This window comes from Trichosurus vulpecula, chromosome 2 (genome assembly GCF_011100635.1).
Source record: "Trichosurus vulpecula isolate mTriVul1 chromosome 2, mTriVul1.pri, whole genome shotgun sequence".
Taxonomy (NCBI): domain Eukaryota; kingdom Metazoa; phylum Chordata; class Mammalia; order Diprotodontia; family Phalangeridae; genus Trichosurus; species Trichosurus vulpecula.
The window spans coordinates 131,401,796-131,427,293 of record NC_050574.1 but is presented as its reverse complement, the minus strand read 5'-3'; the positions used below and the strand labels follow the sequence as shown (position 1 = coordinate 131,427,293).

General features: G+C 43.1%; 1 protein-coding gene across 2 annotated transcripts in view; it reads left to right on the top strand.

The window, feature by feature from the left end:
* ZBTB16 (zinc finger and BTB domain containing 16) overlaps positions 1–25,498 on the top strand; it is a 245,924-nt gene that overhangs the window by 5,571 nt on the left and 214,855 nt on the right. The gene's annotated exons all lie outside the window — the stretch shown is intronic.

Genomic DNA, 25,498 nt, shown 5'->3' with positions numbered 1-25,498 from the left:
ACAAGAGCTGGAGAAGGAAATGTCAAACCACTCTAGAATCTTTGCCAAGAAGACCCCAAATGGGGTCACCAAGAGTCAGATATGACTGAAAAGGACTGAGCAACAACAAAATTATACGCATGCGTGTGTGTGTGTGTGTGTGTGTGTGTGTGTGTGTGTATGTATGTATGTATATATATACATATACATACACATACAGGGCTCTAAAGTTGACCTAGTGCTTTATACATGTTAGCTAATTTGCTCACTCAACAAGCATGTGTGGTAGGTGTGCCCCATTTTTACAGATGTGGAAACTGAGGCTGAGAGCCCAAGTGATGTATTCGCTGAGTGTCACCCAGCTAGTAAGTAGTGGAGGGAGATTTGAACTTGGGTTTTCCTGACTCCAAGACCAGCATTCCATGCACCTACGTACCTAGAATTAGAGGAGAAATAGTTCTGGTCATCTCCTTTCTCCCTAGTTTCACTCTTCTTTTGTGTTTGGGCCTCTGGTTATTCTTACATTATGGCTGTGGTCAGCTTTCGTTTCATTTGGATATTGATGGTCGGCAGGGATGGTGGTCCCTGCTTAGCTTTGGTGGTGGTGGTGGTGGGTCTGACTCTTCATGACTCCATGTGGAGTTTTCTTGGCAAAGATACTGGAGGGGTTTGCCATTTCCTTCTCCAGCTCATGTTACTGATGAGAAAACTGAAGCAAACAAGGTTAGGGGAGTCACATATCTAGTAAGTATCTAAAGCCAGATTTGTACTTGCCAAGATGACCGTTCCTGATTTCAGGCCTGGCCCTCTATCCACTGCACCACCTAGATGCCTTTTAGATTTGGTATGTATGTATAATTCAGTTTCAGATTCTCTGGTTCTCAGTCAGTGGTAGCTAGAGGCGAGAGCAGTCAGTATAGGTTAGGTTGTTGAAAACAAGTTTTTTTAGTCACACCCTTTTTTGGTGGCTCACCGTCAAGTTCTGAACCCCTTCCTTAGTTCCAGCTCAGCTTGTGGACCTCTCCCATTGAACCTTTTAGGGCTAGGTGGAGAGGAACAGATGTTCTGCTGGGTGGAATTGATAAAACTGGGCCTGACAGTCTAGAGAGCTGTGTTCTGGATTCATGTTGCATAATATGACGCTTCTTTCTCTGGGCCTCTATTTATGATGGGCAAACCACTTGTCCTTGAAAGGAGATCATGTCTTCAAAGAGGTTTTGAGCCTTTTCGTCAACAGGTGATGAATAAATACAGATGTGATGAGTAAATACAGATGTGATGAATAATGTGTTAGTTTTTACCTTTCCTTAATCAGGATATACATAATTTTATTCTCAGGACTCTAGATTAATCTCATGAGGTTTGAGAAATGTAGTTTTCCTTTATTTTAAAGGTGTCGTTGAATTTTCTCCAAACCCTTGCCTTCATTCTTTTTCTTTTTCTAGGGCTTTGGTGGTAGTGTCCCCACCTCTTGTTGCTCTACCCTCTCCATCCCAGTCTCTAGCACAGGCATGAAAAATTGCTTAGAAAACCAGTGCTGTTCAGACAGATTTTTAGCGTAGAGTGTCATTGCGGCTCTGCGTGTCCGGTGTGGGGGTGGATCGGAATTGTCTCCACCCTTCTCACCCCAGGACTGTGTACCGCACCTGATCTAATCTCAGCCTAGCCGGAATCTGTTCTGGTATTACCTAATGGGTAGGCCTGAGACCCACCAAGTAAGACATGGAAAATGCAATGTTCAGGTTAAATGTAGCAACTCTTTCCGGTGGGTGCAAACAACAACCAGCACTAAGGTGTGTCTTTTTGGCACATATATCACTCAGAAAAGATTTTTTTTTCTCAAACTTTCCAGAAGATGACCCCCTTCCAACTCTACCAGACAACTTCGTCATCTTTTCCTGAATATTCACATTTAACGTTTCATGCCATGGAAAATGAAGGCATGGTGGAAACAGTTTTTCAGCTTTTGAGGTCTCAGTTTCCTTTTTTTTGTACTGTAAACAGAGCAATTAATGGTGCACTGACTCTAGGAGGCTGCTCTCCCCAAACTGCAGTCCAACTTGCACCCTGTGGAGTCCTCCTGTAGAACTGAACGGAATGAATGCCCTTGGTGCTTGCTGCTCTGGTACCCCTTTTTTCTGTGTCCCCAGAAATGAGAGTTAAGAGTCAGAGTCATGGAATCTCAGTCCTGGAAGGGACATCATTGATCAGCTAGTTCAATTAGTGTCTCTATGGGAATCTCCTCTCTGATATACCCAACAGGTAGGCATCTAGCCTTTGTTTGAAGATAAAGGAGAAGGGAACCCAGACAGGGAGGGAGAACTCATTCCCTACCCAGCTAGCTCATCCCATCTTTGGGATAGCTGTAATTGTTAGAAAGGGTTTTCCTTATATCGAGCCAAAATCTACCTGTTTGCTGTGTCTCCCCATTGGAAGCTATCCCTTTTTGTCTTTCCATTTTGGTTTATGTCAGGTTTCCTTGACTTCTCCCTTGTGTGGACTAAAGCTTGCTAGTGACTTAGTTGGGTGCTCATATGGATTGTCCTGTTGCATGTTACTACATATTATGTATGTGCAATATGGTGGAGAATCTTTGGACCTCTGCTTGCTGGTGATGGATGCTAAAAAATTCTCTCTTACCCAAAGTAGGGAATGGATCACTACTGGGAGCCACAGTCATACTTTGTGTTGACCATGGCAGGCATGATGTCTAAAGTTAGAAGGTCCTCTAGAGGTCATCTGGTCCAAACCCTTTATTTTACGGATGAGGAAACTGAGAACCAGGGATATTCAGTTTCTTGCCCAGGGTCACATGGGTAATAAGAAGTAGGTCTGTGATTTAAACACTGGTGCAGTGACCCCAGGTTCTGCCCTTCCACTTCCTCTCTGATGATAAGCGCTCCCCATGGGAGGACATGGCATTCAATTCAGTAAATGTTTGTTGAGATGTAAGGTACCCACTAGGCACTGAGGATCCAAAAATTGACAAGACGTGTTCCCTGCTTTCATACAGCCTGCAGTCTAAAAGGGTGGGTGGGGTGCTACAGGGAAAGTTTATTTGGATTGTAATGGTGAGAATGTGCTAAGTCCAGTGGAGAAGGATCTAGGCTATAAGAAATTTGAGGAGGGAGAGATCCTTTGGGCGCTCAGGAAAGGTTTTATGGAGGAGGTGGCAACTAAGTTGACCCTTGAAGGTAAAGAATGTCTTCAGAGGGGAGGAGTCCATCCTAGGCTGCTTGAACGGGTATAAGGAATGAGCCAAATAGAAGTGAAAGATCCAGGATTAGAAGATGGGTGATACACAATCAGAGAGTTATCTGAGCACTCCAGTTTCCCGGTTTCTCATATAAGGCAGTTATCTTCCACATGCCATTTCCAACAGGGAGTCCTGTGTTCAGACGCTTGGGCAAGGTTCACTACCTTCCAAAGCAGCCTCTTGGGGGATAGCTCTCCTTTTCTGGAAGGTCTTCCTTACATGGACCCAAAATTGGATGACCTCCCACTTCTCATTGCCTCTGGTTCTAGAACAAAGGTCAACACATTTCATCCCTCTTCCTACAGCCCCTCCCCTGCTGAAGATGGCAGTTGGGTCCTCTCTTCTCCAGGCTAAGTGTCCCCACTTCCTTCAGCCATTCTTCACGTGGCCTGGTTTTCTAGTTGCTTCCCCATCCTGCTTGACAACTCTGCTGTTTGTGCTTCAGCCTGTCATGCTTCCTCTCCCCGAAGTGCAGGACAGAACAGAATTCTCTAGATGTCAATGGATGGGGCAGCGATCAAGGCCTATTCCAGTCAGCTGCCTCACCTTTCCCCTGCATTTCCTTCATGGAATCCCATCAGTGGCCACCTGTGGAGTTCCTGGCAGTGTGGAAGGTCTTTTTAACTAGGAGGAAGAATTGGGAGGTGGTGGGCAGTTCAGGCCTCATTCTGAGGGGCAGAGTCCAGGGGAAGCCCAGGGTTATGAGTTTAGCTAGGGTGTGGAATATGTAAAAGGGTATAGCATGAGATGGCTGGAAAGGTATGGTGGGGGCTCTAGAATGTTAGGATGGGAAGTTTCTATTTTATTTTGGTAGGCAGTGGGATCCAGTAAATAAAACATTTTAAAGTGACTATTATATGCCAGGCATTGGAGATATATAAACAGAAATGAAATAGTCCTTGCCCTCAAGGACCTTACATTTTGTCCATGGAGACATGTATACACATAAGCATATACAAAATTCACAACAATAAAGAAAGAGTAATTTTTTTGGGGGGGGACACCACTATTAGCTGGAAAGAGGAGGGATTCAAGAAAGACTTCATAAAGAAGGTGGAGCATAAGCTTTGCACGCGGGGACAGCCTGTACAAAGTTAGGGAGATGGGACATGGGGTGTTGTATGTGAGGAAGAAAGCTAGCTTGGCTGGACCAAAGAACGCATGAAGGTGAGTAATATGTAATAAAGTGATAACGGTAAGTTGAAGGGCTTTGAATGTCATACAGAAGTTTGCCTTGGATTCCAGTGATTGGCAATAGGGAGCCAGCTGAAGCTTCTACATCAGGATGGTGAAATGGTGGAGACCTGTGCTTTAAAAATATCGCTTTGACAGTTGTATGGAGAATAGGTTGGAGAGAAGAGAGACTGAAGACAGGGAGACCAGTAAGATGCCTATGGCAGAGTCTGGGGAAAGGTGATAAGGGCTTGAACTTGGGTGGTGGCTGAATGAGTGGAGAGGTGAGGATAGATAGATGCAGGAGATGGGGAGGCAGAGTGGATGAGATCTGGCAGATGATTGGCTATGGATGGTGAGTGAGAGGGATACAAGGTTTCAAACCTGCTTGACCCTAAGGATGATGGTACTCTCAAAGGAATAGGGTGGGGTGGGTTTTGGGGATAGGGGGAGAAGATTATGAGTTTTGGATGTGTTGATCCACGGAAGGTTCCTAAGCAGGGTTGTAATGATGGGATCATGGTAGTACAGGGGAGAATATTTTGGCAGCTGGGTGAAGTTTAGACTGGGGAGGAGAGAGGGTGGAGGCAGGAAGAGTAGTCAGGACACTGTTCTAATAGTCTAGGTCAGGGGTTCTTTTTTATGTGTCACAGAATAAATATTTTTAAATTCCTAAAATGCATAGGATTACAAAGGAAGCCAGTTATATTAAAATAAAAATATAATTTTTTCCATCCAAGTCCATAGACCAACCACCCCTTGAAATCTATCCGTGAAGGCATTGGGGCTTGCCGACCCCAGATTAAAAATCTTTAGATGAGAAGGGATTGACTGACTGTGAGTGGTGGGTAGGCCACCATCTCCCGTACAGTCCCAGCTTCTCATGGCACTAACGAGCATTTGGGGAGATGCTGTCTAAAATAACAAAGAAGAGAAAGGGAACTGTTTCATTTTGGAGGTACTTTGGGCCATGTGACCCTAGCTGTTCAGAAACAGTGACTGAATGCATAGGTGGAGATTCTTACCCTCTAGCTCATCTCTCAGGACCCAGGAATAACAGGCTCTTTGCCCTAGGAAACTTAAATGATAAAAGAAATGTTCTCCCCCCCCCCCCCCCCCCGCAAAAAGCAACAACAGCTGTCATACAGACCAAGAAACTGGAGAATTTGGTGTCAGGAGGTTGCAGAGTTGACTGTGTTTGATCAATATAACTGGTTGTAATACAGGCTACAGGGGCTTGAGAAAGCCAGTATAATGTTGGTGTGGGAAAGTCACCTGGCAGTTAAGCTTTATCTTGGTGATGGTTGGGGTGGAATTAGTAAGGAAGGGGAGATTTGTCTGTTAGGTAATTGAACCAACAAGTTTTTCTGCAACTTGTTCTGGAGCTAGTGTGATGGGTGAGAATGGTATGTGGGTGCAAAAGGTAGTTTGTATGAAACTTTGCAGACTTCTGGAGATTGGTTTCTATTTCTTTGGATGCAGTAGGGCGGACAACTTTTAAGGGAGAATGTCAGGTAAGAGCCGACTCAGGACTGCTGTGTGTTCTGAGGCATCACTTCAGTCATTTTGCTCAGGCTAAGTCATATAATCCCCACCCCCATTTCATGCAGAAAGAACATCTCAAAATGAGACATCTTATCTAGCTCTTCAGTAGATAAGATGTTCATAGTTCTGTCACAAGTCTGTCCAGTACAACGAGATTCTGTGCCTTGAGTTGTCCCTCATACAAGTATATATAGATGTCTGGATTTTTTGTTCTTTTAGGTTTGTTAAATATCTTTTAGTCCAGAGGTGTTAGACACGCAGCCCAGTGGCATGTAGCCAGAACCAGATTAAAGTGTACTTGGGAAATATTTAACAAAATAAATAAAAATACAACAAAACATAGATGATGTCAATTTGTGGTTTTCTAAGTCAATGTGCAGCTTGCAGGGATTCTTATGTATGGTTGAATGGCCCTGTTCCTATTTCAGTTTGACACCTATTTGAAACCTATTCAGTTTGACAGTTTTAGTTCATCCCTTTAATTTTATGGATCAGGATACTGAGACCCAGAAAAGGGAAATTACTTGTCCAGAGTCACATAGATAGCTAGTCATGCAACCCCATTGGTATAGTGGAGGGGACATGGAGTCAGAGGACCAGGGTTTGAATCCTAAGTTTGCCATTTAGCATCCCTGTGACACATGGACAGTTGCTTAACAGATTTATCTCCCCCTCCCCTTCACTGATTCTCCCCCAGTCGCCACCTCCACCATTGCACCAAATCCTTTTGGGCTTCAGTTTCTTTCTCTGTAAATGAGGAGGTTGAAAAAGATGACCATTTCTAAGGTTCCTTCTAGATCTAAGTCAATATGAACCTCACTTATAAGATCAAATGATACTTGTCCTACCTTCCGCACAGGGTTGCTCTGAGGGAGAGATCTGGCACCCCCAGGTTTTTTGACTATTAGATCAGTGCTTTTTCCATTTCAACACACTGCCTTTCTCTGGGATCTCACGGGGGTGATCCCAAACTTGTTACTTATCTCGTTCCTTCTGTGGACATTAGGTTCATCAGTTTGCAAGAGATTTGGGGCTGGTCATGTGGGTGCATTTCTGTAAATCTTGCTCCTGGAGGAGGATGAAGGTTGGTGGATTGCTTGAGTTCAGGAGTTCTGAGCTAAAGCCGATCAGATGTTTGTACTAAATCCAGAATTAGTATGGTGAGCCCCTGGAAGTGGGGTGTTACCAAGGCCACCTATCAGCATTGGGATTGGCCCTGTGAGAAGCTACAAGCCCAGGCCAAATGGGAAGACTCAGTGTTCAAAAGAAAAGGATCTGGGTGAGGAAACTATAGCGAAGGCCATGTTATAGAAGCACCAGAGATTTTTTCTGTGGATATCAGTTTCTTGTCTCTACCAAAAATCGCGTTAAAGGTTGGGTGGCTAGACCTCAACTTCTCTCATATGTGGCTCAGTCTTTCACAAATTTATGTGGCATCCTTCAAGGCTCGGCTCATTAGCCGCCTCCTATGAGAAGCCTCTAGCAATCCTGGATAGTCATTAGTGTTCTTTAATTCCCCAAATTATCGTATGTATTATTTATCTGTTATACGTTACATTGCCCCCATAGGATGTAATGGCCTTGAGAAAAAAGACTTTTTTTCATTTTTTCTTTGTATGCCTAGTACTTAACCCAGTAGCTTGAAGACAGTTGGATTAGAATATCATTTGTCCCTCCTTCATCTCTTTTTTTTTGGTGTGATTTAGTTTTGGTCCTTTTAATGATTGCCTGTTCAGGCAGGCAACCCATCCAAGGGAGGACCCCATTTGGGGTTTTCTTGGCAAGGGATACTAGAATAATTTGCCATGTCCCTCTCCAGCTCATTCTACAGATGAGCAAACTGAGACAAACAGGGTTAAGTGACTTGCCCAGGGTCACACAGTAAGCATCTGAAGCCAAATTTGAACTCAAGAAAAGGAGTCTTCCTGACTCCAGACCCTACACTCCATCCAGTGTGCCAGTTAGCGGCATGCCCATGCAGGAGGTTAGATAGGCTGATATTTACCTGCTATCATTTTTACTCAACTTTGGAGATTACGGGAAACTCTCATAGATAGATGACTTATTTTTGCTTACTTTATGAAAGTTGCTTTTCGGCTCAGCGAGGAACCCCGTTTTAATTTGCTGCAGCCATTGGATGTGACTGCTAATTGCTGAAGAAGAAAAAAAAAGCTATCATTCAGCAACACTTTTTCTCTTGCTTTTTCTAGGAAAACTATTTATGAATCTTTAAAATAGTGATTATCCCAAACTGTTAAATCAAATTCCATTCACAGCTCCTTGACTTCTTGTGAAGATTGGAGGAAAACATTTCCAATCACTTTCATTTTGTGTGTGTGTGTGTGTGTGTGGCTGTTTTATTAACGACCTTTAAAACAAGACCAATGAAAATTAAAGGTGCAAGTCTTGAATGCCTTGTAAACGAATCCAGGTGTCCTTCATCGTATACACATTTTTTTCATAAATTGAATTTTTTTATATATTGTATCCCATTTAAACTGGGCCAAGGTAGCTTCATAAACATATTTTGTGGCAAATCCTTAAGGTAAAGAATATTTAAAAAAATGGAAATAATTTCCTTTTGACTGATCTCTTGTAAATTTAGGTTTTTATATATTGGAATTTTATAAACTGAGACAAACCTATATTGCAGATAGATGGGGAATTTGTGCGGTAAGAGTCTCTTGTTTTCCCAAACTCAGGATTACACGAAGGGAAATTGGTGTGGCAGAAGAGAAGGCAGCCAGGCATAGTGTCTTTGGAGGCAGAAGACCTTGGTTCAAATTTTGACTCTTCCTTATGTTCTGTGTGCCCTTGGACAAGTCACAGTTAATCTCTCTGGGGCTTAGTTTCCTCACCTATAAAACAAGATGACCTCTAAGATCCACGCCGACTCTAAATCTGTGATCCTGAGAGAAGTCAGAGAGGGTGTGTATGAATCATTCATTCCCTGTCTGGAGGTTGTTCTCCCAAATCAGAGAGGAGGTTAATGCCATCTTAAAGCAGCTGTCCTCTGGGCTGCGGATTTAGGACTAATACATACAGTGAACACCTCCATCTTTCCTGAGAAGCTGATTCAGTGTCATCCAGCGTACACTTTGTCCCGTTGACCTGGGAGCATTGTTCCAAGTCTGGTTTAAAATTATCCAGGCATCTGTCTCTCCATTGACACCACTCCCTTATCCCCTCCAGATTGTCTGACTATCTTACTGACTGTTAGACAGTCAACTGATTGTCCAACTGACTGGTGCTCTGTGAACATGTGACTGCACCTGCACAATCGATAAATAAACTGAGGCAGACATGAGTGTCACATACAGTGGCTATGCTTGGGAGAATACTAGAGGAGTACTAACCGTCCCCCTTCATCCTCATTCTCCTAACCCCCAAGTCTAAGAAAACTTGACTTTTGGCTTTTACATCCCAGACTGAATCACTGAGGAAGACAGAATTAGCGTGAATGATTGTTAGGTCTTGGATGAGGAGGGCTCACTGCTGGCTGATGCTCTCCCTGTCAAAGAGTTTGACCCTAGGGACTGAGTAGCCAACTTGGTCATCTAGAGGTGAATGTTCATGTCACTGAGTCTCACTTTCCCTGTCATGAAGAGCCAGAAAATAATCCTTACCTATTGTGAGGAAAGGTTAGAGATGCTTGATTTTAGAGCACTGGCAAAAAGGCCTGGTTGAGCAAGTCCTATGCTTGTAGCTGGGTGGGGCTGTCCATGGTTTGGGTGGTCCTATGGGAGATGGGTCGGCTCAACCAGAGGCATGCCTGAGGATATAGTTCTACAGTGTGTGTGTGTATATGTGTTTGTGTGAGAGAAGCAAAGAGACACAGACGACCGGGAAGGAGAGGGAGGGAGAAGAGAAAGGGAAAGACAAAGACAGAAGAGGAAAGAAGGAAAGAGGGGAGAGAGAGAAGAAGAAAGAGAAACATGGGGGGGGAGAGAAAGATGGAGAGAGGCGGGAGAGAGAGGGAAAGAGAGAGAGAGAGAGGGAAGGAGAGATGCTATAAGTTTCAAATATTAAAATGTTTATGTAGTATATTTCAAGGCAGCATACCCAGAAATTCCCCTCAGCTTGTTTCTCCTTAAAACCCTTAAGCTCCTGTTGTGTAACTTAGCCTGAAAAACTCATGGTTGGGTTTTGCCCCAGTGTGTCCTTTATCAGGGCAACAGGGAGGAGGTGAGTGGGTACCTCTTTTTTGTTTTGTTTTATTTTGTTTTTAAACCACAGAAACTTGTGTTTGGACTGGGGCTGGAACTTTATAGTTCTGGGAAATGCTTAGCAAACACAACAGATTCATAGCTAATGCCCCAGGCCAACTTTCACTTATGGACCACTTCTTAGAAAAATATTTTAAATACATAAAATAAAATATGTAGGATTACAAAGAAAAACCAAAGGTTAGTGAAAATAAAGATGTATTTTTTTCACCATCTGAGTTCATGAAACCCCTTGAAATCGACCGTTGGTGAAGAATCTCCATGAAGTCCTAGAGGACTTCAGTTTTCTCAATCAGAATAGATTCTGCTTTGAATTCCAACCAGAGGGATTCAAGTTAGACATGAGAAAGCACTTCCTGAGACCCTGAAAGAGAACTGAGGGGAGTTGTTGGAATTTCCAGCAGTGGATGCTTTGACCAGGAATAAATCTTGGGCTGGATTGGGCAGAATGTCTTGTTTAAACACTCCCCAAAACAATAAATACACCTATATCTGGCATTCAGAATAGCAGCACCAGAACTTCCAAACAAAGCATGCTTCCCACTTGGGCCACCTCTTTCCACTGATATCCCCAGTGTGGCTGTGGCTTTTAACGGAAGAGTTGCCTAGGGTGTGTTGCTTTTGAGTGAGTTGGGAGGAGGAAGCCTGCTTGCCACCTTCTCCTGTATTTGTCTCTGAATGGGTGAACTGAATGGTGTGTTAGGAATGCCATTAGATCCACTGGCACAGGTCTCCATGCCATAGTGAGAAACAGATGCAGCGGACCATTAGAGCCCTCTATGTGATCTATCAAGCCCTGAGTGTTCCAATGAAACATCATTAATGTTAATTTGGGGAGCCTCTTACGGTAGCTGGGGGGACATGCAGTGTTGTTTTAAATTTATATGCATTTTAAAAATTGTAAGCCACTTGGCAATTTAGATGCTGGTGTAGCATCTATTGTGGTTCAGCCTACTCTTCCCTCGGGCCCCCTCCTTCCAGAGAAATGTTCTCCCCCCAGCCAAGCCCAGAGTTGTGATTACTTCCAGAGCTAGAAGGACAACTTCGCAGGCTCTTGTTTCTGGCTGATGGACCTTATTAGTAGCACCTGGCATCATAACCCACTAATGGGAACCAGCATTCTCCTCCTGCGTGGCCAGTGACAAGTAGCCCTGTCCGCCTGAGTTTGCCATGCGAGGAAGTTCCTATTAGTTTTATAGTCCAGAGGACTTGTCCTGTTCAGGAAATGAATGTTGCCGCTAAAGGTCCACGGCCCTGACCCTGGCGGTGTAACCTGTGCGGGCTGGGGGGAGACCCTGCTCAGGATGCTTGGGATTTTAGGTCCACTCTGTTTCTTGTCATATGTAAAGAGGGAATCACTGTGGTATGCTACAGCCTTGAATTTTTGATTTATTCAAAGTAAGAAGGACTTAACCATTTCCATACCTAGGCTACTGAATCAAGATGAGATAGTGTTGTGCCCCCCCCCCCATTTTAAAGTTGACTTTTTCTAAGCAAAATCTTTTTCTTTCCTTTCTTTCCTTATTTGCCACTGCCTTCTTCCTCTGGGAGATGAACTGTTTCTTGACCTGATTCTGCAGAGAACAGCAAGCAATGTTTGACCTCATTTTTTTTGAGGTAACTTGCTTGTTTTTTTTTTGAGGGGGGCAGTGAGGAGATGTTTCTGAGTTCTCTGACAGTTGCAGTAAATGCCGCTGTTCTGCAGGCCCCTGCTGACAAAACCGTGAATTGCAGCCCGCTCTTGAACCCTGAATTACTTGGAAACTGAGGAGGGTTATGGGAGATGGCCTGTCCTGGAAGAATTTAAGAGGAACTCAACTGCTTCTCAGGTGTGGGTGGGGGGCATTTTGTCTGTTGTGTCAGGGGCCCGTTCATGGAAAAATAAAAATAAAATATACTTGTGAAGGGGAAAATGGCAGAAAATGAGAAGGGGAAAGGAGGGTCAGCAGTACAAATCTTCCTCAGACTCTCACTTGTGAGATCTCACAGAAAGTGAGTATGGCTAGTTTCCAAGTACTAAGGCATGTCATGAAGGTGCTTATCACCTCTTGTTAGCCATTGCTTCGTCGTATATGAGAAAACCAGCAAGTCCTCACTTTAAAAGGGGTTCTTTCCGCCTTAGAGGACACCAGTAGTTTGAAGGTCTCTTGGAATTGGGGCCACGAATGTCTGACCAGAAGTTAAGTAATGGCCTCCCCAAACGTTTTCCTAAATTAAGGTGAATTAATGTCTGTGTGTTGGTTCCTTTCTCTCCCACCCTACCCCGAACCCTAGAGTTAGGGGAAGGGAGAAAATGGTGCCTGAGAATATTCTGGGGAGTCTAGAGGTGATGCTACATTGAATAGTTTTAAGAATATTTTTCTCTTTACTTAGCTCCCTTTAGAAAATCAGGACTGTACTCGTGGGTGATAAAGACTCATTTAGCTCCAGTAAGCATGGGCCTTTTCCTTAATTTCTTAGCACAATGTGTTCCATTGCCACCTCCCCCCCCCATAATTATCTACTATTTTTCTTTTTTGTGTGTGTCTTGACAGCTTCAAGAGGTTTTATTTATTTATTTATTTGTTTATTTATTTATTTATTTTGAAGCTGAGTAGCTGCTAAATATTCTCCAGGAGCCAGATCCAGGGGGTAGGGGGCAGAGAATAGGGCAAACCTTGGCATCTCCTATTGCAAAAGTGAAAAATATTTCTGTTTGCAGTTAATTTTAGTGGCAAGCAGATCATGTTAACTGGATGTAATTGCTTCCAGATATGGCAGAGGGTTTTGTGTGTTGGGATGAAGGGCCTGGTAAGTGCTTACTTCCTGTGTAAATTAGCCTATTCCATTCAGTCTTTCATTCTGGGCAGCCCTGGATTCTGTCATTCTGCTCACAATTTTCCCCCTCCTCACCCATGGCCTGGTGTTGGAGGCAGACACGGTAGCTTTCGTTTGGCATTTAGGACCAGTTATCCCTTGTTCTTCACATGCCATCTGCCCTTAAGATAATAAGAAGAGTTCAGGAAAGTGCCACCCAGGCTCCAAGCCCATTTGAGGTCGTGGTGGGTGCTTCTTTGCGCCTTTGTAGTCCAGGAGGGTGCTAAATTCCTGATCCTGCAATTGTGTCTGAGAGCCCAGAACTCTTGGCTTTTCCCTCAGAGACTTCCCTCCCCCCCATCCCACCCCACCCCCTTGGAGGAGAACAGCCCTAATCTCCCTCTTTCTCAAAACAAGTCCTGAACAGTGGACAAAGGACATTGAGAGACTCAAAGTGCTGGGAAAATGTGGTGACTCTGTGTGGGGGGTGGGGTAGGGTAGAGAAAAGAAGAGCCTAGGTATGGGTCAGACAGGATAGATAAGAGATTCACAGGTGAGATCAAACCTACCTGCCCCTCTTCCCACCAAAAAAAAGAAGAACAAACCCCGCAGAAACCTCTCCAAGATCTCACAGGTTTTCGGGTTTGGGTTTAGAAAACGTGTTAAAATTCATGCTCTCCTAAATTCAGTTTCTGACTTGTGGCCAGCCACACATTCTTAACTCCTATTTGCATAAGAGGTTGCTGTTTATCTCCCTATATCAGCTCCTCTGATAACCCCTGCGGTCTGTTTAACAATCCAGGAGGAGGAGATGACTTGATAAAAGCTAGTTTCTCCAATATGTAAAGATAAACTGTTGGCGAGGGTGAGGAGTAGTGTGTTAGGGAGGAGGGGGCCAGGTGGGGAGACTGATGGACCCTCTTTCAGATTGGCGTAGAGATGTGTGAAGCACCTGATGGGAGAAAACAGGTATCTTGTAAAAACAGCAGTTGTGTTTATCACATGGTTTATCAGCTTCCTCTGCTTCTAGCCTCTCACATAGACATGCAAAAGCTCCAAGGGTATTTCATCTGAGCCAGTGATAGTACGAGAAAGGGGCCCAGTGGTCTCTTCTTTAGCATCCACCTTCTCTCTCAGCCCTTTCCTCCCTCCTTTCTCCCCCAACATGTCTACAAGTGGTTCACTTGTGGTTTACTGAGAATGGGGGTATCTGAAACTTTTAATAGATGGACCCTTTATTCTTTTGGGGTTTGGGCCAAGCAGAGATCTGGATTCTAGAAAGAGCTGGGTGAGAAGAAAAAAAAAACCCAACCCATCATCTGGTCAATGAGCTGTCTGAGACTCAAACAAAGGAGTTTGGGCTGGCTGTTAAAGTTAGAGACCCAGCTGATAGCCTTGTTTTAATGTCCTTGTGGTGTTTGCAGATTAGCTGGGGTGCTATTTAGAGCCGAGGGCATCTACTTGGGATAGTCTTGCTGAGGAGTAAAGAAAAACAGCACAAAGTCCGAGTTTCCAGAGATGCTGGAGATAACCAAACAGAGCTAGGAAAGGGGAGGGGGGAGGGGTGGAGAGGGAGAGGAAGGGTCCTATTGCCCATTGTTTGGTAGGGGGCAGTTTAGAGAGATACGTTGTGGGGGGGGGGAGGGGAATGGAGAGTGGCCTTTTTCTCCTAAAACTACATAGAAAAATGTATCTTAAAATACCATGACTAGTTGAAAAAATAAAAATTAGAAATAAAATCACAGTAACTTTTTGTTCTTGGGGTGGTAATAGAATGTTCAGAGGAGGGCACTGGAAGCGATGTGATGACAACCAACATGCCTACTAGCAGTGTAACTTTCAGACAAGCCACATCCTCCCTCTAGGCCTCAGTTTCTTTTGTTTGTAATATGAAGGAGCTGGCCTAGATGATCTATCTCTAAGTTCTCATTCAGTTCTAAATCCAAGGGACCTATGAAACAGGTGAGATTAAAGCATGAGTAGTGTGATTTGGACTTGTGACGAACAATAAAAAGAAGCACAAAAGTGAAATAAAAATAAATAAGAATATATAACAAACACAATAATATAATACGTAATATAAATAATATGATATAAACAATAAGAAAGAAGCACACTAATGAAACTTATGCATCTAAATTAGTTTTGTCTTGGAAAACTATCTTTATTCTTTTTCTCTAGACATTTTGGAAATTCTTCTGAAACTTCTCTCAGAGCCCTTGGCACGTTCTTTTGATTATTCTTGGTAGAGGGAAATCTTCATGTTCTAGAGAAAGGCTTGGATTCTTAGAAACAGCTAGAAGCTAGAAGCAACTTCAGTCTGGTGGATAAGGTGGGTGATCAAGCTGGTTGGTGATGGCTTTGGTCCCATGTTCTCGTGACTCATACATGTCGCTGGTAAAATGGCTCTGGAGATTATCCCCAAAGAAGTTTGTAAGATCTGTCCAGCAGTCCAATGAAGGGAAAACAGGAGTGTCATCAGACATAGAGATATTGAGACTTTCATCAGAAAATAAAGAAAAGGCAGAAGGAATCCTCATCTCTTTAGAACAAGAGTTCTCTTTTGGGTGGGTCTCAGACCCTTGGAGCAATCTGGTGAAACTTAAGGAATTTTTTTTTCAGAATGATATTTTAAAGTCCCAGGTCTGGAGTCAGGAAGACTCCTCTTCCTGAGTTCAAATCTGGCCTCAGACATTTACTTGCTTGACTCTAGGTAAGTCACTTAACGCTTTTTGCCTTAGTTCCTCATCTGTAAAATGAGCTGAAGAAGAAATGGCAAACCACTCCAGTATTTTTTCAAGAAAACCCCAAATGGGGTCATGAAGAGTTAGTCCTACACGACTGAAAACGACCGAACAAGAACCAACCTTTATCAAAATTTTATTACAAACAAGTTCATAGACCTCAGGTTCAGTAGGACCCCTGCTCTAGGATCAGATTTATTGTTGCTTAGAGGTCAGCTAGTCCAACTCTGTCTTTTTGTAGATGAGTGAACTGAAGATCAGAGGAGTTGTGATTTAACTAAAGTCATACTAGTAGTAAGTGACAGAGCCTGGATTTTAAACTAAGGTCTTCTGCCTCCAAATCCAGTGGTCTTTCTCTTGTGCCACATTACCTTTACTTGTGGTCTTGAAGAAAGATACCAGAGTAAGACCAAGGGAACTTACCAGAATTCCTTTTTGGGGCCAGGAGTCTAAAAATCACCAAGGAAGACGGCCTATGGCAGCCCAAACCTATAGTCTCTCATTCCTCTTTCCTATGTTTCTGCACTGAGTGGTTTAGTTTTAGGGTCTGTGTGTCCCTGTGGGTGATGAGCATTAGTTAAATTTTCTGATTATGTGAAGAGTCTGTCACTAGTATTGCATCCTCGGTATGTATGGGTTCAGTTTTCCAGATGTTTCGGGCCCAAACTCCAGCTAACCTCTCTCTTGAAGTACCTGGACAGTACAGAATAGAATAGCTTTTTAATTTTTCATCAGGTTGGGCAGTGTCAGGCTTGGCCAGAAAGTACAGTAGAAGGAGGGTGCTTCATGAGCACCTGTATTTGCAGGGGCCTGGCACACTGCAGAGTGTGTGTGTGTGTGTGTGTGTTTCTCTCACTCTCTCTGCATTATTTATAGTAAACCATATTAGAATGGAGTGTTAAAGAGGAAGGATGAATCATCCCCATTGAAACCATTGATGACATAAAAGAAAGCAAAATGCTTACTGTGTGTTTTATACAGTATTTAAGGACAGGTTGTGCTAATTTGAGCATTCCCAAACTAAATCTGTGAGCAGTGACTATTAGGGGGAAAAAATCAAATTTAAACATGAAGTGAAATGTGCATTGACAATTCAGTGTAGTTGTCTCCCTCTTGCCTTTGGTTTATTTTAAGTCAGAACCAAATTCTTCATTGATTGTCAAACCATGGTGACCACTCCTCGGTAGGTATATCAGCGGATTTTCAGTCTCTAGTTCTGTGTGTTTATTTCTATAACGTGTTATTTATATGTGTCGCATATATACATGTGTGTTGGGGCATGGTGATAGAAGATTGGGGGATTGCCACCTTCCCTAACTCATGCAGCTGTTATGCCTGTCAGTCAGTAAACATCTTTTAAGTTCTACTGTGTGCCAGGCACTGTCCTAAACTCTGGGAATACAAAGAAAGGCTAAAGGCATTCTGCCCCTCAAGGAGCTCACAATCTAACAGAGGAAGACAATTTACAAAAGAGAGCAGAGAGCAGGGAGGGTACCCCTATAGCCTGGTGGGAAAGGATAAGGTGCCTGCCCTTGGCCCCCTCCTTAAATAAAAGATCTGGGAGGAGCTCTTTGATGCCTACCCTTTACCCTCTCCATCCAGCAGAAAGAGGGAGGGACCCAAGGGGCAGGGGGTGCTGAAGAGGTGTGATTTCGATTTGATTTGAGCTTGTAGGAAGATGAGTTTCTAGAGACTTTGGGGAAGTCCAGATGAGCAGATTGTGAGGCGTCTGCTCTGGGCTCTCCTTAAATTTCCCTTTACCCTTGTGCTCTCAGTACCCTGGATCACCACCATAAGGACTACATTCTTAAGGGTCTTATCAGTCAGGTGGCTGAAATCAACTTGTAAGAATTTCTGTGTTTTGGGAGTGGGAGGGAGAACGCTCTCAGCATATCCCATTGGAATGTCAGGTGAAAGGAACACTGTATTAGGAAGGTTTACTGTTAGTAATCAGCTTACATGTATATGGTGTTTATAGTATTGGAGCACTTTATATCATTATGATATCTATATATTATTATAGTTATGATTTCATTTGCTCTTTATAACAGTTCTGAAAGGTAAGGAATGCAAGTGTTATTATCCCCAATTTACAGATGAAGAAGTTGGGGCTGGGAGAAGTTAAATTGTTTGCCCAAGGTCGTACACATAACAAGTGGTGGATATTCTACTCATGTGTCAGGTCTGTGTGACTCTAAGGCCCATGTTAATTTTTTTAACCATACTCGAATAATTTTCATTTGTCTTTAATCCAAATGGGCTCTTCTCATTAGACATACCTAACCCTATGGCCCCGTATATTTTCTTTAGAATCAGTTCTCCCCCTGCCCCCAATCTGGACCCATGAGTTTCTCAATATAGGGAACTTCTGCTGTGGAAATTACCTCCGCTGGTATGGATTGGTACAACTCATTTGTAACTCGGCCTTAGAGACTTGTCTGGAACACTGAGATCTCAAGTCCTTAGCCCATAGTGCCGGAGCTTGTGTGGAATAAAGGCAGAATTTGTACTTAGGTCTTCTAGCATGTATCAGCTTTATATATTCTATATGTGCTCTTCTTCCTATTAATATCTCACATGTATTTAGCGCTTAAAATTTCCACCATGATTTCCTTACAGCACCCCTGTAAAGTAGGGTGTAATAAGTATTAATGTCTCCATTTTTTCAGATCAGGAGACTGACATTCACAGAGATTAAGTGATTAGCCTTCAAATTTACACAGATAGTACTTATCAGAATTATGATTCAAACCTAAATCATCTGGCGACATTATACTGCCTCTAACAAGGCAGCCTGAAAAGGATATGCTCTTCAGAAGAAAATCATTGCTTGAGAGAGATCCTTCCCTTCTCTATAATCTCCCTAGATTATAAGATTTCAAATTGGGAGAGAGTTTAAATATCATTTTTTGTCTATCTCCCTTATTTCAGAGTTTAGGGAACTAAGTCCTAGGGAGATGGAATGACTTACCCAGAGTCACAAAGCCAACATGTGACAGAGGAGGGATAGAATTAATATCACTGGTGGCCTCTGTCATTCTACCCCAAAGGGCCCAGGGAGATGGGGCAGTGGGTTTCAGCAGTCGGGATCGAAGGAAGCTAGACTTTGAAGCAGAGTAGTTGGGCTGTTACCCGTTTCTTTTACTGTCTTTTAATAGAAACCCAAGTGGTCTGGATTCAGCCTAACCGTCCTGGTCTCCCCTCCTGCCTCCTAGATAGCAAACCCCGAGACAGCTATCTGCCCTTGGGTATTGGCTGTGGTTGTAGAACTACGCAATACATGCAAACCGACAATCGCACAGGAGAGATAAGGCCCCCGGCTTGTGTAATGAGGGGGCATTGTCTGTTTGCCAGAGTGGCTCCTGGCCCCCTTGTTAACTGCTAACCTCAACGGAGGAACCAGCTCAGCTTACCCCTGGTTACTTGCCTGTAAACACGGTTTGGAATCGCTGCTCCCAGCCCCTCACTCGTTCCACTGATGACTTTTTGTGGTTGGATAAAGGAAACTCGTGCAGGCCGCCCACAGTGCAGACATCAGGCTGGCCTGGCCTAGGGGGTGGTTTTTTTCTTTCTTTCTTTTTCTTTTTAAAGGAGAAAGAATCTTGCTCAGCATCTCCTCTGTATTTAAAGGAGGAAAAAATACAAAACTGAGACCTGAGAAATAAAACTCCATTGATGGTGTTGATGATTCCAGCAATTGTCATTAAAACCTCATTGGATCCTAGAGACCAGTGAGGAGAAGCTGATTTTAGGAGCCTCCTGACCTTTAACCTTGGGAAAACGCTAACTTGATTTTCCTGATATCCTAGCTGACATCTCCTTAAAGTGCCATTCTCCACCTGCTAGTATCTTAAAAAGGTTCCTTCAGAGTAAAACCCTGGGTCTTGATATTATTAGATCTCCTAGCCTCTCATTTTCTCCTCACATAGGGTTAGCATAGCTACAGGTTGCCTTCCATGCTCCATGTTCCCTTCCCCCTTTCCAGGATCTTCAGGGCATAGGTCCTTTCTTTTGGGGGGGGGTGATATTAGGCAGGACTCTGGATATTGTGAATGGAAGAAGGGAGACTTTTATGTTCCTGCCTTTGGCTTGTTTTGGCATTACACTTCCAGACTGGCATCACCAAACCCCGGGAGTAGCTGTATTCATGGGTTCTTTCTCTAGCAGCCACGCTCTGGGATGGTTGGGGTAGGGAGGGTGGTAATTTAAAGGATTCTGAAGCAGTGGCTTATATTGATTTTAGCTTATCTGACCCTTTAGCTAGAGGCTGCTCTTCCCTCAAAGTGTCTAACCAGCTGTAACTTAAAGCAACAGAGAAATGTATATCATCCCCTTTTCTTGCATTAATTAGGGCTGGGAAATACATTATTTAGAGGGGTAAGAGCAGCCGAGAAAGAATGTCTTTTGGACTAATTTAGAGATCTGTTCCTTAGAAGCGTGATTCTCAGGTCATTTGGGAATAGTGGGTGATAGAAGTGTTCCTCCGGGAGAGGCAGGTCAGTGGGGGAAAGAGTCTCACGTGGGCAGGATTGAGTAGCTTTGGTGTGTCCCAGGCCGAATCAAATGTACTTTTCCAAGTGGCTGGCGATCATCTCTTCTGTTGGATCCTTGGGAGAAGGCATTCCTTTAAAGGATCCTGCTGGAAATGTTGCTTTCTGTGTTCACAGTGCAAACTTCAGTTAACCAGAATATTTGGGATATGGACTATGATGATTTTTTTCCTGGTTAATAGAAAATTAGACACCATAACCACCACCCTTAAAACTTTATTTTAGTCCTTCTGGTTGAAAATCTTTTTTCAAATATATCTGTTCACCTTCTTACCTCAGCAAGGAGAGAGGCAGTGTGGCAGAATAGAGGGAATCCTCGACTTGAAGTTTGGAAGACCTGAGTTCAAATCCCACCTCTAATGTTAATTTACCAGCTTTGTGACCTTGGAGAAGTCTCTGATGGGCAGCTAGGTACCTCAGTGGATAAGAGTTTTGGGCCTGGAGTTAGGAACACCCATCTTCCTGAGTTCAAATCTGGCCCCAGACATTTACTAGCTGTGTGACCCTGGGCAAGTCACTTAACCCTGTCTATAAAATGAGCTGGAGAGGGACATAGCAAACCACTCCAATATCTTTGCCAAGAAAGCCCCAAATGGGGTCACAAATAGGCAGACATGAATGACCAACAACAACAGGGGTCTCTTAACCATTTGTGAGCCTCAGTTTCCTCATCTGTAAAATGGACATCCTCATAGCATTCATCTCCCTTCTAGAGGCCATTGTGGGACTTAAACAAGATAGTGTGTGTAAATCTCTTTGTGGTCTTTATAAAGTAAATGGGAATAATTATTATTGAGGATGACATAGAGAACCCGAGTCTTTCTCTGATGGCTGAGGCCTCTTGAGGTATCTCAGGTTATCATTTTGAAGATTGGTTATGATTGGACAGTCCTGTAGTTGTAGGATGTACAGAAGATTGGACTGAATATGTAGCAACCTCAGCACACACCTGAAAGATGGGTTCCTGATGTCCCACCCTTGTCATCAGAGAGTTTGTAGAAAGCTTCTTGTTTTTCCATGGTCCTCATTGCCATCCCTCCATCCTTATCAGCCCTAACCCATGATGTATTTCAAGTACTAGGTTATGTCTAGAGCTATTTATCCAATTTAATCAACATTTACTAAGCACCTGTTATGTGCCAGACACTGTGCTAAGTAAGCACTTGGGATACAAAAAAGATAAAGACAGCCCCTGCCCACAAGAAGCTTACAATCCAGTGGAGCCCTGTGGTGAATACTAGTGTGGTGGGCCATAGAACTCGTGAGATGCCATGGAAAGAATGCTGGATTTGGTTTTAGCGCTGCTGTTTACTACTTTGTGTGGCCATGGGTGACTTACTTTGTCCTTCTGGACTATATCTGTAAAATGAGGGAGCTGGACGAGATGACCTGTAAGATTTCTTCCAGCTCTAAATCTGCAGTCCTTTGCCTTAGCTCACGTCTCCATTTTCTCCCTTCCATAGGGATAATTTCATCCCTTTGGAAATAAATTTAGGGCAAGGCCCATCTGAGATAAGTTCATTCGGCTTACTAAAAATTTGAGTTTTTTCTCTTATTTGACACAGTTTCCCTTCAGGGCTCACCCCCTGTCTCATCTCTTACATTCTGCTATCACTGATTACTCCAAGCTCTCAAAATTCTGTTTTCTGAACCACTACAGAACTTAGTCAGAACCACACATCGCTGCATGCCACATAGACTGTCTTGTTTAACTTTTCCCATGTTTATCTCTCCAGTGATATCATAAATGCTTTAAGAATTGAGGATTCTATCTTATATTTTCCTCCTTTTCCCACCGTGTCTAACCAAGTGTTGGCTGTGTATCAGGTACGCAAAAAATGCTGGACTGATTAAAAATCCACCTTCTCCTAGACTTGGCTTCAGACAGACCTATTTCTCAAGACTGTCTGGTGTAATTTTTTTTGAAGCTGAGGAGGACCTGACTGAATATAAGCTCCATGAAGGCAGAAACTCTTTTAATCTAGAATCAGAGACTCTTTGTCCTAGAAAGGGTCTTGAAAGATCATTGGTCCAAATCCATCCTTTTACAGATGAAAAAAAAAAAACAGAGCCTCAGAGAAAGATCCTTTCTATGCCATGCAACCTCCCTATCTCCTCCAGTACCTAACAAATGCTCTGCATACAGTAGGTACTTAATAAATGTTTGTTGAATATGTTTATTCTCATTCTCTGGGTTGTGGTGTTCTAAATATGGAGTGATTGGTCAGGGAAGTAATCAAAGATTGACAGCAGTCTGTGTGTAGGGATGAGGTCAGAAGGTCACAGGAGATCACAGTTTTTTATTGGGGGTGGGTGGGGTCAGATATCAATGCACCAGAGCCCCTCTTTACCTTCTGGGTCTCAGTCACATCTCTGATGCTTGTTATCTGTATCATCTTGGGCATGTTATTGACTGTAAGCTTCCTGAGCCCACGTATGAGTCTGTTTGCGGACCAAGGAGGGACAAGGACAAAGTGTCTACAATGAGGAAGGGCCCTCAGAGGCCATCTAAGCCAACCCCTTCATTTTACAAATGAGAAGACTGTCCAAGTGCATGTAGGGCATTAAGTGGCAAAGCTGCAATTCCAACCAGGTCTTGTGACTTTGAACTCAGGACTTTTTCCTTTCCCACCTCAGCTTTCATGGGCTCAGTCTGTCATCCACCCCACTGAGAGGTGGTGGAATGTAGCTATCTCCTTCTCTTGATAATTTTGCTGTGGTAGAGAGCAGTATGTCAGAGATATTTCTTAAGGAAGAAAACCCAATGAAACACTAATGGGGATAGGGATAGGGGAGAACCTTATATAAGAAGGCATGTCTAGCATTAATGCATTATTGGTCGGGTTATGAATGGGTCCTAACTATTCTGGAGAGCAATTTGGGACTAGGCCCAAACATAAAACCCAGAAATACCACTACTAGGTGTGTACCCCAAAGAGATCAGAGGAAAAGGAACCTATGTGTACAAAAATATTTATAGCAGCTCTTTTTGTGGTGGCAAAGATTTGGAAGTTGAGGGGATGCCCATCAGTTGGGGAATGGCTGAACAAGTTGTGATATATGATTATGATGGAATACTGTTGCACTATAAGAAATGATGAGCAAGATGGCTTCAGAAAAACCTGGGAAGACGTGTATGAACTGATGCAAAGTGAAGTAAGTGGAACAGGAGAGCATTGTATACGTAACAGCAATATTGTACAATGAGCAACTGTGAATGACTTAGCTACTCTGATCAAGACAGTGATCCAAGTCAGTTCTAGAGGACTTAAGATGAAAAATTCTATCCACCTCCAGAGAAAGAACTGGTAGAGTCTGAATGCAGGTCAAAGCATACTTTTTTCTTTTTCTTTTGTCTGTTTTCTTTTGCAACATGGCTAATACAGAAAATTCTGGCATGATTTTTTATATGTAATCTATGTCAATTGCTTGCCTTACCAATGGGGGAAGGGAAGGGGAGAGAGAGAGAGAATTTGAAGCTCAAACTTTTAAAAAATGATTGATAAAATTTTTTTTACATGTGATTGAGAAAAAGAAAAGAAAAAAGCAAATGAGAAAAATAAAAGGGAAATCCGGGTGTCAGAAATTTGATGTTTCTTGGTGTCTTTGTAGGGGGCTCTGTCTTGAATTTGAGGGACCTTATCACATGCGGACCTTCAGAGAAGGAAACTGATCCTTTGTCTATTTCATGACCAGTATCAAATTTTTCACGGTAGCTTCTGAGTTCTATTTCTTTTTTGGTCTGGGCCACACAGATGGTCTTTGTATCCTAACCAGAGCAGCACTAGGAAGGTCTAAGTTCTTCACTAAGTCTGCTTAGAAGTATCCTCTTGAACTTTGGCCAAAGTAGAAAATATGTTTGGAACTGCAAAGGATTTTAGAGACCTACTTTTATCTTTCCATATTACAGATGAAAGGACTGAGGTCCAGGGAGGGGGAAGTGGCTTGTCTAAGATTGTATAGGTAGAAATGAGAAGGCCCTACTGCTGTGTAAGCATGTGGTTCCCAGACCTAAAATTAAAAGCTGTGTTGGACTTTGGGGTAGGGAGAAGAGGGTTAGATGGGGCTACGGTGACCAGGTAGAGAATCATCTGGTTGTACCCAGAATTACCTAGAGAATTCTTGTAGAGAATTTGATGTTTTTTCTGTTGGCTGGAAAAAGTATTTTCTGTATTTGGGGGTTGCAAGGTGAAAAAAGATTTGGTTTTTCTTTTGAGCTTTGGTGAGACAAGACCCTGCAGGGATGCCTAGGAAGAGGTAGATATGTTAAACCTGTCTGTCTGCTTCTAAGCCCTGTGTGATTTTTTAAAAATTATACTGTCTTATAATTTTAATATAATTTTATAATGATTCCAATTTTAATTTTACAATTATCCCAGTTTTAATTTGCTTTTAATCCACATTGACTTTTTCCTCTCCCTATGGCTCCTTGTAGCTTTGCTAGTATCAAATTTGTTTTTTGGTCTGGACCTGTAAGTTCATCAGTATAAGGAACTCCAGCAATGGAAATTACCTCCACCAATACAGATTAACAGGTCGTTTGTGACTTTGAGGGATGTCAAGAGATACTGAGAGGTTAAGTCCCTTTCCCATAGTTCCACCCAGGACTTCCTGGTTCCCGTACCAGACTTCTATATATAATGCCTGCTGCTTCTCCTTCTAACCATAACTCTCATGTCATTGACCACTTTAGGATTTCCAAAGTGATTTCCTTACAGCAAACCCTGGAAAGTAAGTAGCGGTGTGGTAAGTATTAACGTCTCCATTTTTTAGATAAGGAAACTGAGAGTTGGCAGAGGTTAAGTGACCTGCCCCCAGATTTGTACAGGTGGTATTAGAACTGTGACTTAGATCTAAATCATCTGACTTTAAGGCCAGTGATATTGCATACAACTAATAAGTGTCTGAGGTCACATTTAAACGCAGGTCTTCCTTACTCCAGGCCTCACTCTGTTCGCTGCACCCACCTAGCTACCTCTTGCAAAGAGAGTATTATCTTCATTTTACGGATGAGACCACACAGTGAGATTATACTTTGCACAGGTTCACATAGCTAGGACTTAATATTACTTGATAGACAGAGCAACTAAGACCCTGGTCTCCTGTGCCCTAGAAAACTGGCTTCCTTGCTTTGTTTGCTACTGTTTATTCCTTCCTGTGTAACACTGACTTCTCACCACCCCAAACTCACGTTTAAAGTCCTGAGATTACTGGGGTTGCTTTCTCCTT